Consider the following 14,355-nt stretch of genomic DNA (forward strand, 5'->3'; position numbering starts at 1 on the left):
AACTGAGAAGTGTTAGAGCAATTTCCATAATAGCAAGTTTCTTACCCCACTCTCACCAGTTTACATGAAGTGACAGTGTTTATTGTGTAGGATATGTACATTATGGCTCCAAAGTCATTTTCTTGGATGTCACCCACTCTGCTTTGTTTCTGCTTGTTACTCCAGCAGAATGATTCTCTCAGGAGAAAAACTAAGATTTTTAATAAAAGCACAACACTGTAAAATGGTTTTTAAGGAAAAGTCATTTTTTATGAGCTCTGCTAACTGCCAGACTGCTGAATACATTCCATTTCTTTTTCAATACTTTGTCCCTTTCTGGGGTAACTGCCTTATGGGGAATATGTTATATTCCTCTTTGGATCCTGCAGCCTTACTATAGTCCTGGCAGCTAAGGGACGTTTAACTAATGTTTGTAGAATATGAGAAAATGAACATTTCTACCTATGTTACACCCGGTAAAAGATGGCAGCTGACCAGCCCAATCCTGAGAATCGGACTAAGCAAAGAAGTCTATTCGTTGTGCCAGCACCACAGAAATCAGCTGCCTCATCAAAATCTTCCCTTTTCATATCTCATTCATTCACAAGGTCGTTTAAATCTCCCACTTTATGCAGAAAAGAAATTTGCGTGATACAGAAATAATGCTTTATATCAATAATTCTCAATAGAGGCAGTCCTGTGCCTCTATCTTTAGGTAATGTTTTAGGAAGTTATGGGGACATTTTTGGTTGTTGCAATGACTTGAGAGAGTGATAGTGGTGTTTATTAGACAAAGGTCAGGGATGTTAGCTACCCTGAAATGTGCAGGACAGTCCTGACTAATAAATACTGTTCATGCTTCACATGATTTTCTAGTGTCCCACTTATGATTCACATAGGTGAGAAAGAAACCTCTGCGTGCATGTGTGTGTGTCTGTGTGTGTGTGTGTGAAAGAGAGAGCATATCTGAGCCTAAAATCTGATCCCACTTGAGATGTACACTAACTCTTTTAATTTGCAAGAAATATTTTTCTTAGAAATTTAATTTCCATGTGAATCAAGGGTAGACTGTAACTTTAAAAAATACCTGTACCCTTGGAGCAAATAATATATGTTAATAAAATAAATAAATATATATAGAGAGAGATAAAAATAAAAATAAATAAAAAATAGTTGTACTAAATGTTGTTTGCCATTAAAAAAAAAAATACATCATGGGACTCCTGGATGGCTCAGTCGGCTAAGCAGCCAACTCTTGATTTTGGCTCAGGTCATGATCTCAGAGTCCTGGAATTGAGCCCCACGTAGTTGGGCTCCCTGCTCAGCGTGGAGTCTGCTTGAGGATTCTCTCTCTCTCCCTCTCCCTCTGCTCCTTCTCCTGCTCACTCTGTCTCTCTCAAGTAAATAAATGTCCTTTTATAAGGAAACTGATCCTATTTGTGAGGGCTCTGACTTCATGATCTATTCATCTCCCAAAGGCTCCACCTCCAGGAGCAATCACATTGGAGATTAGGTTTCAACACATGAATTTGGAGGGGAGAGACACAAACATTTGATCTACAACAGTGAGGGAAAGAGTAGCATGAGATGAAAGTACATGTATTAGGTTAAGGAAGAGAGCCTTTGAACGTTAAAAATTGGAGCAACCAGAAATCACTGGAAGGTTTGGAAGATCAATGACCTGCTCAATTTTGCATTTCAGAAAGATCATTCTGACTATTGCAAGCAGAACGGATCAGAGGTGGAAAAAAGGGAATGACCAGTTAATAGACTCATAGAATATTCCACATGAGAGATGATAGTACCTTGAAAATGGTACTAGAGTGTGATGGAAAGAAACGGCTAGTTTTGAAAAATAATTAAGAAGTGGAATTGAAGGAGCTTTGAGACTGATTAGATGTGGAAGTGGGAGAAAGGTAGTTGTCAAGAAGGTTTCCTGGGTCTGGTCATGAGCAACAGAATGGGGTACAGAGAACACTGTAGGGGGGCTGGTTTGGCAGAGAGGACTAATGAGTTGCATCAGTAACCACTTCGACCCTCACAGCAGCACTTCAGATAAGAAAAATGGGGCTCTGAGAAATTAAGTGACTTACATAGAGCCACAGTTAAGAATAATACAGATCAGATGGGAAGTTCAGATCTCTGGATTACAAAGTCCAAAGTTCTTTCCCTATGCCACATTTGCTAAAAAATGTTTTCTGTCTTCCAGGAAGTTATAATCACTGATGATTTGGGTTAGAGATGTTGAAGATATGTCTACAAATGGCCACTAAACTAGATCTTGAAAGACAAGTGTGTGAGACTGGTCATCGTTCAATACTCAGATCTCGGAGGGCAGGGGAGCACAGCTGGCTGGAGTGATGGGGAGGGGGATTCACCAAGAAGCTCAGAAGAGAGTAAAGAAATATGGGCAAAATTTTAAAAAGTGATGGATGTGGCAATCAATGTGGAAGGTGGTTTTATGTGGAAAAGGGGGCATCCATGGGAAGCAGTGGTTTCAAGCACAGGCTCTGGGGTCAAACTAACCTGTATCTTAAATTGGATCTATCATTTATTTATATCATTTATATCATTTATTATATAGCCATGTGTCCTGGGACAAGAACTTCTCTATTTCTTCTTCTTTAAATTGAGAATAATGCTAGGACTGTTCCTACGGTGGTTTTGAGCAATAAATGAGATCATGCGTGTCCTTGTCATGCTCTAAAGGCTCCATAAAACGTGGCCCTCTACCACCTGTCAGATCTTAACTCAGCTTCCTCTTCCTCCTGGCCCTGCCTCACCGGCCTTCTCCTAATTCTCCAGGACACCCAGCACACTTCCACTTCAAAGCTTTCCATTTACCATTCCTTCCGCCTTGAGTAATCTTCTCTTGAATATCTGCATGGCTTTTTCAAGGTCTGCTTTATCAAGATTTGTCTTCTCTACTGCCCTTTAAAATAACAATCCCACTATAACTTCTTTATCTTTCCTACTTCTTCAAAGCCCATGTCATTCCTTGACAAATCATGCATCCATTATTTTGTAATCTATCCCTTTTTCCAGGATGTATGTTTCATGAAAGGTAAGATTTACTCCACTTTATTCAGTGCCTAGAACAGGGCCAGGCACACAATTAGCTACTCACTAAATGTTTTTTAAATGAATTAATACATGATAAGTATTTTGTGCAATTGCTGACATATAGTAACAATTAATGTTAGTGTTTTTTTCATTATTCTTAAACCTAATCTGTTGACATTTATCTAGCCAAAGCAGATACATTTTTTAATATGTAGGACACATTATTTTATGTGTTTTGTATGATGTATTATTTTATGTGACTTCCTTCTCTTGTCTTATAGGTTTTCTCTTCCAGCTTCAGCTTACCCTCCACATTGCTGCAGAGACAAACTTTCAAAAGCAGAATTGGTTAAATACGTTCAAAGGATCCCCATTACTTAGAATAAAAAGTCTAAAGTTAATAATAAGGTCCTTCATCAACTGGGCTCAAATGACCTCTGCATTTTCATTTCCTGATCCATTATATACATTAGCCCACTAATCCACTCATTGATCTCCAAGCATGCCAGGGTTTTCCATGTGTCTGTGTCCTATACATGCTATTGCCAGTACTAAGAATGCCCTCCTTATTTTCTATGTGGTGAACTCCTATTTGTCCTTCAAGACCCAGGTCAAATATCCCTAACTCTGTAATATCCTCCTCAATTCTCCCAGAAAAATTAATTGCTTCCAGCTCCACATTTCTCATGATATTTTGAACATATTCTACCAGAGCATAGAACACATTGAAGTATTAGCATTATTTCTATATGTGTCTTGCCTTCCTCATGAAACTATGAGCTCCCTAAATGTAGGGATTATCATTTTTTTATCACTGGGGAAAGACAGATCAGAAGGGCTTTGTGGCTGGATGATCTCTCACATCTTTGGTGATTCGGTGGTGCTTAGCCCAGGAATATCACAACTCCCGCACTCATGTGGCTGTTCCCTACTTCTATACCTCTGGCAGCATTGCTAATTGATCAAAACACTCCTTCCAGCTGAACCCATACCCAGCTTTAAAATCCTCCTTAACCAAATACCCCGGGTAGCCACTTCGAATCTCTCAGAGTTGGCACTGAAGATGAAAAATATTTGCTGTCTCTTTGATACCTTAGAACGTGATAGATGCTCAATAAATGCTTGTTGAACAGATGTTGAGTTCAGAGCTATTTACAAGCACACACAAAAAAATCTTTTTTAAAGGTACAGATTAACTTTTTGGTATTATTACAAAAACACTTTTAAAGAATCAAGTTTTTCCTAAATCACTCATTCTTTTTCCCATTTTTGTCCTTTATCACTTCATCACTACTGACTTACCCTGTCCGGGGCCTATGGATACCCCAGGCCCCTGCTCACGGTCGAATCATTCCCCTGTTCCTACTGAATGCACTTCTGAAGTAATCCATCTCCATTTTACAGTTTAAATACTTGTTCTTGCTTCTGCTTGACAATCCTAGCCCTTCTCTCTGCCTAGTTTATGTTCTCAGTGACTCGTTTAAAATTTTGCCTAAATGGATAAATGAACATTTATGCTTCTGAGAAAATGGTGTGGGATGGTGAGTGCATTTTCTTATTAGATAATTTCTATCTATACAGATCCATTCTTCCAAATGTAGTTGTCATAACATCTAAAGCTGCCCCTCTTTTTCACCTATTTGTATGATTTTGACCTTTGCCATTTTCTGTATAGGAGGACACACATTACCTAAAAGGATCAGGAAAAGTAATGGGGCATCTAGTTAATTTTATACTCTGGTAACCTTAGGGGAAATTCCAAACACATTTTTGTTTTAAAAAAAATGTTTAAACTTTTTTGTGTAAGATTTATTTACTTTAGAGAGAGAGAGAGCACGTGTGAGTGTGTGTGTGGGGGGGAAACAGAAGGAAAAGGAGACAGAGCATCTCAAGCAGACGCCCCGCTGAGCGTGGAGCCCAACACAGGGCTCAATCCCATAACCCTGAGACCATGACCTGAGCTGAAATTGAGAGTCAGACACTTAATCGACTGAGCCACACAGGCGCCCCCAAAATGTTTACACTTTTAACAAAAATGTTTGAGTTTTGCCTTCTACCTTAACAACAATATGTAGCTGCCCTGATTGAGTCTTAGAAGCTCAGATGATTGAGCATTCCCCAGGACTCAGAGTTATCCTTTTCACTGTCAATGCTCCTTGCCCAAGGATGCAGCAATTTAGGAGATGAGCTAAACGTGAAATAGCCCTAGGACCCAGCTTGTAAATGTTCTGTCGTCAGTTAGCAATGTTTCTCACTAACTCCCTGATGTCTGCCTTATTTTTTGCCACCTATGAGAGAAGAAAGCTCCTACAACACAAAATTTCCAGAGTCTGCTTTTTTAATTTTATTTTTGTAGTCATAATTATATTCTTGTTTTAAGGAGTTTGATATTAAAGGGCGCCTGGATGGCTCATTTGGTTAAGCGACTGCCTTGGCTCAGGTCATGATCCTGAAGTCCCAGGATCGAGTCCCACATCGGGCTCCCTGCTCAGCAGGGAGTCTGCTTCTCCCTCTGACCCTCTTCCCTCTCGTGCTCTCTATCTTTCATTCTCTCTCTCTCAAATAAATAAATAAAATCTTTAAAAAAAAAAGGAGTTTGATATTAAAGTTACTAAATATCAATCCACAGATTCTAACCGTTACACTCTTGTGCTAAAAATCCCAGTTGGTGTTCTTACCATCTACCTTCCTGCCAACCCAAGGTTGCTGCAGGTCCAGATTGGCACCTGTTGTTCTTGTTACAGAGACCTACAAGGTTATTCTGCTACCAGAAAGGGAAGGCAAACTAGAATCGTTTAAAGTGAATTCTGATGATTTCAGCACAGCTGATAGCAAAAGCAATCGTTTCACTGCTGTTCTTCAGGGAAGATAATGGAGTAAAAAAATCTAGACACAAACAGTCAGATCCAAGCCTTACCATGAATTAGGTATATGACCTTGCACAAATCACCTTGATTCTCTTTGAGTCACTTCTCAAATCGGTAAAGTGAGGGGGTTGGATTAATCACTTTTAAGGCCCTTTCTTGCTAGCAGATTCTAAATCTGAACTGCGTTAGCCCTAATTTGGGGAACAATTTCTCATCACCTCTTCCATTCCAGCACCATCTTCCAAGGCACCCTATATAGAGACTGATAGTATTTCGTTGTTATTTTTTCCTTGCTTTAGCGCTATTAAGTAGGGTGACTCACAGGGCTGGATTCCAGCTGGGGGCTCAGAAGTTATCCATTTCTAAGAGGGGAGCTCTGAGACTCTGAAGGAGAAAGGGAAAAACAAGGAACATCAGTTTGCCACTCCTACCTGGTCGCCTCTGCTACAGATTCCAATGAAACACACGAGCAGGCAAAACAGAGAAGACTCCTCTAAGCATCAAGAAGACCCCATTTCCAAGGCCTAGACCCTTTTGATTAATAAGAACTTTCCTGCCCCAGGGAGTCGAGTGGCAGAGTGGAAAGTGTTCTTCAGAGAAATATCTGAGTGGTATATTCATGTTGTTTGCTCTGGAGTATATGTCATAAATCCCATCTTTCTTGCATTCTACGAATGAATTTGTGCCATTTTTACCCTGGAGAAGTCGCTTCGCAACAACTGTCTCCTAATCTTTTTTTGTATTAGATTTTTTAAAAATCCTGATTATAATAATAATACGTATTTGTTGTGGAAAACAGGAAAGATTAAAACAAATTTGAAAAGATGGCCCACAGTGTCACCAGAAGCATTTCAGCATATTTCATTCCGGTTCTTTTTTCAAGATGCGTAATTGTAACTCAGACATCAGCTGTTCTCTCCTCCTCTGTTTGAGCTTGCAATAGCTTACACAAAAGCTTTTTGTGTGTTCGTCAGAACCCTTTCAAGTAACAGACAACTCAGTTCAAACTGGCTTAGGCAGGAAAACAAATTTATCATAGAAAATTTCAGAGTAACCACCTAAATGTCCATCTGAAGGAGAACAGATAAATAAACGGAGGTGTAACCGTATAGCGAAATGCAGCAAAGAAAATGAGTCAACTAAAACTATACATTGGAACATAGAGCATTTCACAAATGCCTGGAGTAAAACCAAGCAAGTTGCAAAAGAATGCATGGACTGTAATACTATTTGTGTTTATCTAATTGTTTAAGGACACATACAAACATAGTTCATGAATACATATATATCTAAAAGAAGGAAAAGGAAAGACTGGGAGAAATAAACCCCATGTTTAAAAGGGAGAAACAGGGCAGTGATCAGGAAGAAGTAGAAAAAACGCTTTAGCCATGACGGTCATGTTTTATTTCTGAAGTTGGATGAGTCCCAGGTTTTTGTTATACAAATTCTGTACATTTTTTAAAATATGAAAGGTGTCATAATATGTTTTTAGGACCCCTTCCCCCTACACACACGCATACACGTGCGCACAGGCGTGCATGCGCACGCGCACACACACACTCTGCGAAAACAGGTTCAGCAATAACTCCAGCATCTGGTATGCAGCAACCCAGTTTCAGTCTGTCTCAGCTCTGACTTCCTCTAGGTTAGCTCCACGCATCGGCAGGCTCTTCCCTTGTGGTAGCAGGAGAGGCAACAAATGTTTCAGGTAGGTACCCTCACAATCCTCTCTGTTAAGCTCACTTTCCCTTCAAAACTCCAGGGAGAGAGAGAGAGCATTTCATTCTTTCAACAGTCCCAAGGAGAAATCCCCAGTTCCTTTCCTTGGGGTCACATGCCCATCCCTGAACCCATCATCTTGGGAGGAAAGGATGTGTGAAGCTCTCACTGGCCTGGATTGGGGGGTGGGGGTGGCCGGGTCAATAACATCCAAACTACATGGATGGGGAGGGAGACATAGGTGGCTCCCCAGAGAAAAACCAGGGTGTTGTTAACAGAAGATGAAAGAGATTCTGAATAGACATAAACAACAGATGTCCACTCTAACTAGTGAAAAACTGTTAATTTACTGAAGACATCCTACGGGACGTGCAAGAGAGGATGTACAATGAAAAGCCTACAGCAAACAACCTGCCGATACCGCTTAGACATCTTGCCAGAGCCCCTTTATCTGTGTGCTGTCCCACCCTGACCTCTGGGTGTCCCTTCTCTGTCCTTTCTCCCTCTTTTCCTACACTTTTCCTGACTCCCTAACTGTCCTACCTCACTTGTGCAAAACAAGACTCTTCTACCCATGGACTTACATAGTCCCTGCTCAGCAAAGCAAAACACCTACAATCAATAGGATGCACTTCTTTAGAAAGCAGGAAATTTTAAGGATTATCCTTTATTACTCGAATACACCCTTGGAGGTCTTACACCCATGTAAACAACTTATCAAAGCACAATTTCCAAATGTTTGCAAATGATTAACCCAGAGAAATTTTAATACCAGCTGCTTGGATGATGCATTTTCTCCCTATTACTGTCTATATGCTTGCTTGTAGAATGCTTGTGTTATCCTTTTGTGTTTCACTTTTGTATTTTTCTCAAGTCATTAATTATTCCACTGGAGTTTTATCTTTGTAATGGTTGTCTAAAATAACATTATATGAATGTATCATATTTTTAAGCAATCATCTATTATCAGGCACTTAGGATGTTTCCATTTGTTATCATATTGTAAGTAATGTTGACATTAACATATGTTCATAACCATTATGTTTTTCTCTGAGCATTGCCTTAGGATCTATTCCTAGAATTGGAATTTCTTAGCCAATGGAGTGTGAACATTTTTATGGCTCTTGATACAGTTTGCCAAATAGCTTTTCAGAAATGCTGAAATCCATGTACTCCCCCTTGGCATTGTCTGAGAATGGAATAAGGTTATTCTTATTTTCTGAGCATTTCCTGTGCCCTTGGATGCAGTACTTACTGAGCTCTGAGTAGACCATAGAGTCCCACTGTAAAGCAGGATGGTTACATGGTACTTCTCCCACCGTATTAAGTGTTACGTCCCTCCCAGAAAAAGCAGAATATACAAATAATAATTATGCCATCCCATGTTTTCTTTTTTACCCTTCTTTTCATCCATCCAGTTTCTCAACCCCAAATCTTATAAATGATTCCTCTTTTTTCCTCCCCACTCCCCATATTTAATCTTGAGCCATTCCAATCACTTCTACTTCCAGCATATAACCTGAATCTGTATGCTTCCCATCATTTCCTTGGCTCCCTTGTTAGATTAAGCCACCATCAGCTCCAGCCTGGACTATTAAAATAGCCTCCTAACTGCTTTCCGAACTAGCAGCCAAAGTGACCTTTTTAAAATGTAAAGCAATAAAGGCACCTCCCTGCTTGAAACTCCTAAGTGGCTTAGAATAACTAGATCCCTCTGACTCCTCCAGCCTTATCTACACTGCCTTCCTTTCACTTGGCAAAGCTGAAGCCACGCTGGCTTCTTTATGGTCCAGAAACCCTGCAAGCACATGCCCATGTTAGGGCCCCTCACGCCCCAGGTCTTTGTAGGGCTGGTTCCTTCAGGTCATTCAGATTTCAGCTCAACTAGCCCACCCACAGTGACTTTTCCCCAGCTCTCCAGTCTAAAGGAGTCACCCCATCCCTCTCACCTTCCTTCTCCACAGCCCCCCTGCCAGAAGTGTTATTCTAAAACCCACCTGAACATTATACCTGTGGTTTATGAAAGAAAGTGCAGACACAACCATACTTCACTGATACTGCGGGCTTGGGTCCAGACCACTGCAATAAAGCGAACATTATAATAAAGAGAGTCAAATGAATTTTTTTGGTTTCCCAGTGCATATAAAAGTTATGTTTATACTGTCCTGTAGTCCATTAAGTATGCAATAGTGTTATGTCTAAAACAATGCACACACGTTATTAAAAAAATACTTTATTATCAAAAAGTAATGATGTAATGTATGGTGATTAACATAACAATAAAAAATTAAAAAATACTTTATTGCTAAAAAACGCTAACCATCATTTGAGCTTTCTGCGAGTTGTAATCTTTTTGCCAGTGGAGGGTCTTGCCTCAGTGTTGATGGCTGCTGACTGATCAGGGTGCTGGTTACTAAAGGTGGCCATTCCTTAAAATACGACAACAGTGAAGTTTGCTGCATCGATTGACTCCTTCACGGAACGCTTTGGAACCATTGTAGGGTTATTAATTGTCCTAATTTCAGTATTGTTGTATCTCAGGGAACAGGGAGGCCTGAGCAGAGGGAGCAAGATGGGGGAACAGCCAGTTGGTGGAGCAGTCTGAACACATACATGTATCCACTAAGTTTGCTCTCTTATATGGCTGTGGTTTGTGGCACCCCAAAACAATTATAATAGTAACAACGAAGATCACCGATCACAGATTGCCGTAATAAATACAGTGATAAGGCAAAAGTTTGAAATAATGTGAGAATTACCAAAATGTGACACAGAAACAGGAAGTGAGCAGATGCTGTTGGAAAAATAGCAACGATAGACTTGCTCTCTGCAGGGTTGCCGCAAACCTTCAATTTGTAAAAAACACGGTATCTGTGCCACACAATAATGAGCAGTGCAGTAAAACCAGGTGTGCCTGTGTCTTCATATGATTTTTCAAAGCCCTCTATAATCTACTCCAACATAACTTCCTAGTCTTTCTTTCCAAGGACTCATTTCCATTCCCACCAACACACACACACACACACACACACACACACACACACACACACGCCAGATTATTCATCATTCCTAAATCTCTTCTATCCTTTTGGCTTCCATAACTTTGCTCATGTTCTTGCTTTAGGATGAGCATTCCTTACCTACTAAAATACTGTTCATTTCTCATTCTCCTTCTCAAAGATCACCAATTCCAAGGAAACTTTGTTGCTTCTTCAAGCCACAATAAATAGCTTCCCTGTAACACAGAGATGACAAAGAGATTCCAGATTGATTGCTGACCTTTCCCTGAGGAAGACTTGAGAAGAATTTTGAGGTTGTATTCAGGCTACCAGAAAGGGAAGTCTGTCTTGGGCTTAGGAGGAGGAGTTGTGATACATATATATCAATATACATATTAATACCTATATCTATAGATATTCCTACTCTAACAATTTGCATTGTAAAACAGAATACTTCACCTTGGGCATGTTTCTTTCACACTTTATGTAATATTTACTAACTAATATTCTTCCTTTGCCTTTGAATTACCTTTGAAACTTAAGCTTAGCCTGTTAGGGCCTGGCATAGTGTCGCATGACACATGCTCAATATAGTCTCCCTGAATAGTCTTTTCAGTAATGACCTCCAACATAGACCAAAGGTAACAAGAGAGCTGGAATACAAGTAATGAATGAAGAGATGTGGGAACTGACTGCAAGGCCATCTGTCCCCTGATTCGTGGCTGAGAATACAATGCTGACCAGGAAGTGTGGTTTTCTAGAAAGAGCAAAGACTCTAGAATCAGATGAATCTCGGTCCAAATACCAGGTTTGCCACTCGTTAGCAGCCTAAACTTTAGCAATCTCCTTAATCGCTCTGAACCTTAGTTTCCTGAACTGTACGATGGGGACTACAAACCCCATCTCATAGGATGTGGTGAAGGTTACTGAGAGAAAACATGTAAATCAAGGAGCCTAGTGTACGGTGCCGTAGTGGCCCCCAGTGTATCTTGGGTTCCTCCGCTTCTCGGTGGCTAGAAGGGCCATCTTTAATGGCCCTCTTGCATGTGGAGACACCTGGGGTACCTCAGATGGCAGAGAAAGGAAACAAGCTGGCCAGATCCCCTGACAGAAAGGATGCCCAACAAAACTGAGATGACAGTTGAGAGCCTAGGCTTTTGGAACCCGGATTTAATGACAAAGCATGATGTTTTTCTGAGTGCGTTTTCCATCCCTCAGTTCCCGTCTTGTCTTGCCTCCTCCACCTCTCTTTTCATGGAGTGAATAGACCAATAAGTGACATCAGCACGTTCAGTACCTTAAGGAGACTCCCCACCTGCCCATGAGCAGGGCTCACGTGACACTCTGGCCAGCAAGGAGAGAGAGGGGAGAGTAAAAATAGCACGTATGTCAATCCATTTCCTGAAGCTCACCTCGGGTGCTTACAGTACCTGTGAATTAGTCATAACTCTGTGACACTTAACTTTCTGATCATGAGCATAAAGCCATTTCCGCCTCCCGTCTCTCTGTTGGACTTCTAATTTAATATACATGCACACACACACACACACACACACACATTTTTTTTTTTTGCCCCAAAATGTTTGTTCTTGAATTGAATGTTCTTATGCCTCCCTTGCCTCAAACATAGGCTCTCCCTAGTCCCCTCCCCCACCATCCATGTTGGATCGGGAGAGAAACCAAGAAAGGTTCAGAGCTCTTTTTTTTTTTTTTTTCCCGTGACAATTGTTTATTATAAAGATGAACCCTCATCCTCACGATAGGCTTATCGGTAGGATTTCTGGTAGCGAGCACGGGCACCAGGACCGCCAAACTTTTTGGATTCGCAGCGCCGGGGATCAGCTACCAGTAGGGTCCGGTCGTATTGGATGAGGATGTCTTTGATCTCCTTCTTGGAAGCCTCATCCACATATTTCTGGTAATAGGCCACCAGGGCTTTGGAGATGGACTGGCGGATTGCATAAATCTGGGCCACGTGACCACCACCCTTCACTCGGACTCGGATGTCCACCCCGGCAAATCGCTCCTTGCCCAGAAGCAGAACAGGTTCCAGTAGCTTATATTGCAGCGTGCGAGGCTCGATCATCTCCAGGGGCTGCCCATTCACCTTGATGAGGCCGTTGCCGCGTTTGCAGTGCGTCACGGCTGTGGCCGTCTTTCTTGCGTCCGAAGACCTGCACGGACTGCAGAGGACCCTTGCACCGCATGGCTGCGAACGTTAAGAACTCCTCACCGCGCCAGGGTTCAGAGCTCTTAATACTGAGCAGCAAGCATAGCTACCTAATCCTCCAACCTCATTCCTGGTGGCTAGCTGGGTTACTGAAAACTGAGGCAGTAAAATGTAAGTCACAGAAGGGCTGACACTGGGGTAGCTCTCCTTTTACAGATGGGAAAACCAAGACCTGAGAAGAGAAAGATTTTTTCCCAAGGCGAAAGAGTGGGACAATGACACAACAGCTTTCTGGTGTTTCCAGTGTTTTTCTGTTCCATCATACGCCAAACCACATGGGCCTAAATATATTTCCCATTTCCACATTACACTACCCCAGGAAAAGCAAATGATTCGTTAATAACACATCCCCAACGGCTAACTGTGTCCTGAGTGCTTGCTATGTACCAGCGGACTTAACGCGCATTGTTTTCTTTGGTCCTCACCAGAACCCCAGTGGGCTTGGTTACTATCTCCATTTTATACATGAGAGAGCAGAAGACCAGAAAGGGTAGCGAATTGGTCTAGCATTCTGCAGCTGCTCTAAGAGTGAAGTAGACTTTGAAACCAGGAAGTTTGACTTCGCAAGTCTCCTGCCAAACCACTACTTCATCCTGTGTCCTTACCAGGAGACGTCCACTAGCGGTGTACCCTTCAGGACCCTCAGACATCTAGCAGCAGCCAAAATGGTAGAGTGGAAAATGCACAGTGGTGGAGGGCCAGGCCAGTGACCAAGCGAGATTGATGTATGGCCAAGGATACAAAGAGGTGAGGGGCCCACCGAGGCTCAGCGCTGCAGACAATGGGAACTGTGGGAAGGCCAGGCCTATAGGATTGCCCTGCGCCTGGTCTATCGTCTGATCTATGTCTGATTACCAGCAGCGGGGCTCAGTGGGTTCCAGGGCTTTCTTGGTCCTCGAGGGTGGCTGCTGTGACCGTTCCAGGGTTACAAAAACTGCATTACTCCAGATGCTGAAGCATCCATTTTCTTTATTTCTATATATTCCCCCTGAGGAGAAAAACATTTATCCCTCCCGCCCTCTCTCCACTCTACCAACAGACCCCATTCTTGCTCCAAATCCATTTCCCCTGCTCTCAGAAAAGAAAGGAATCTTTCTGGATAAATGCAGAGAGGAGTCTGGTTGGGCCTTGAGAACACAGACGAGTTTTGCCGGTTTCGCTGGCTTGGTCACTGACGGGAGCCTGTATCTGATTTCAGGCCTGTCATCCCCCCTCATTCTGTCCTGTCCCTTCTTCTCTCTGGGCCTCACCTTGCCCAGTTGTTTAAAGGCAAGTGTGAACTCCAGAGAAGCTGCGTCTAAGACAAACACGTCCAGCTGCCGTGTCTACATCCTCTGGGTTTTCATGGCGGGGTAGGAGCAGTAATCACAAAACAGAGGCAGGGACCCAGGTGCCCTGCTGGTGGTAAGGAAAGGAGCGGTGGAGGGAGGGTGAAGACAGCAGGCAGGACAGCCATCATGAAAGGGTTGCAGAGGGCCATGGAGAGCACAGAAGGGCA

At 42.1% G+C, this 14,355-nt stretch overlaps 1 pseudogene; it reads right to left on the reverse strand.

The window, feature by feature from the left end:
* Positions 1–12,326: 12,326 nt before the first annotated feature.
* LOC114220048 (small ribosomal subunit protein uS9 pseudogene) lies at positions 12,327–12,859 on the reverse strand (annotated as a pseudogene).
* Positions 12,860–14,355: the final 1,496 nt, after the last annotated feature.

This window comes from Eumetopias jubatus, unplaced genomic scaffold (genome assembly GCF_037043125.1).
Source record: "Eumetopias jubatus isolate StellerSeaLion01/CBP00866 unplaced genomic scaffold, mEumJub1_p1.0 scaffold_13, whole genome shotgun sequence".
Classification (NCBI taxonomy): Eukaryota; Metazoa; Chordata; class Mammalia; order Carnivora; family Otariidae; genus Eumetopias; species Eumetopias jubatus.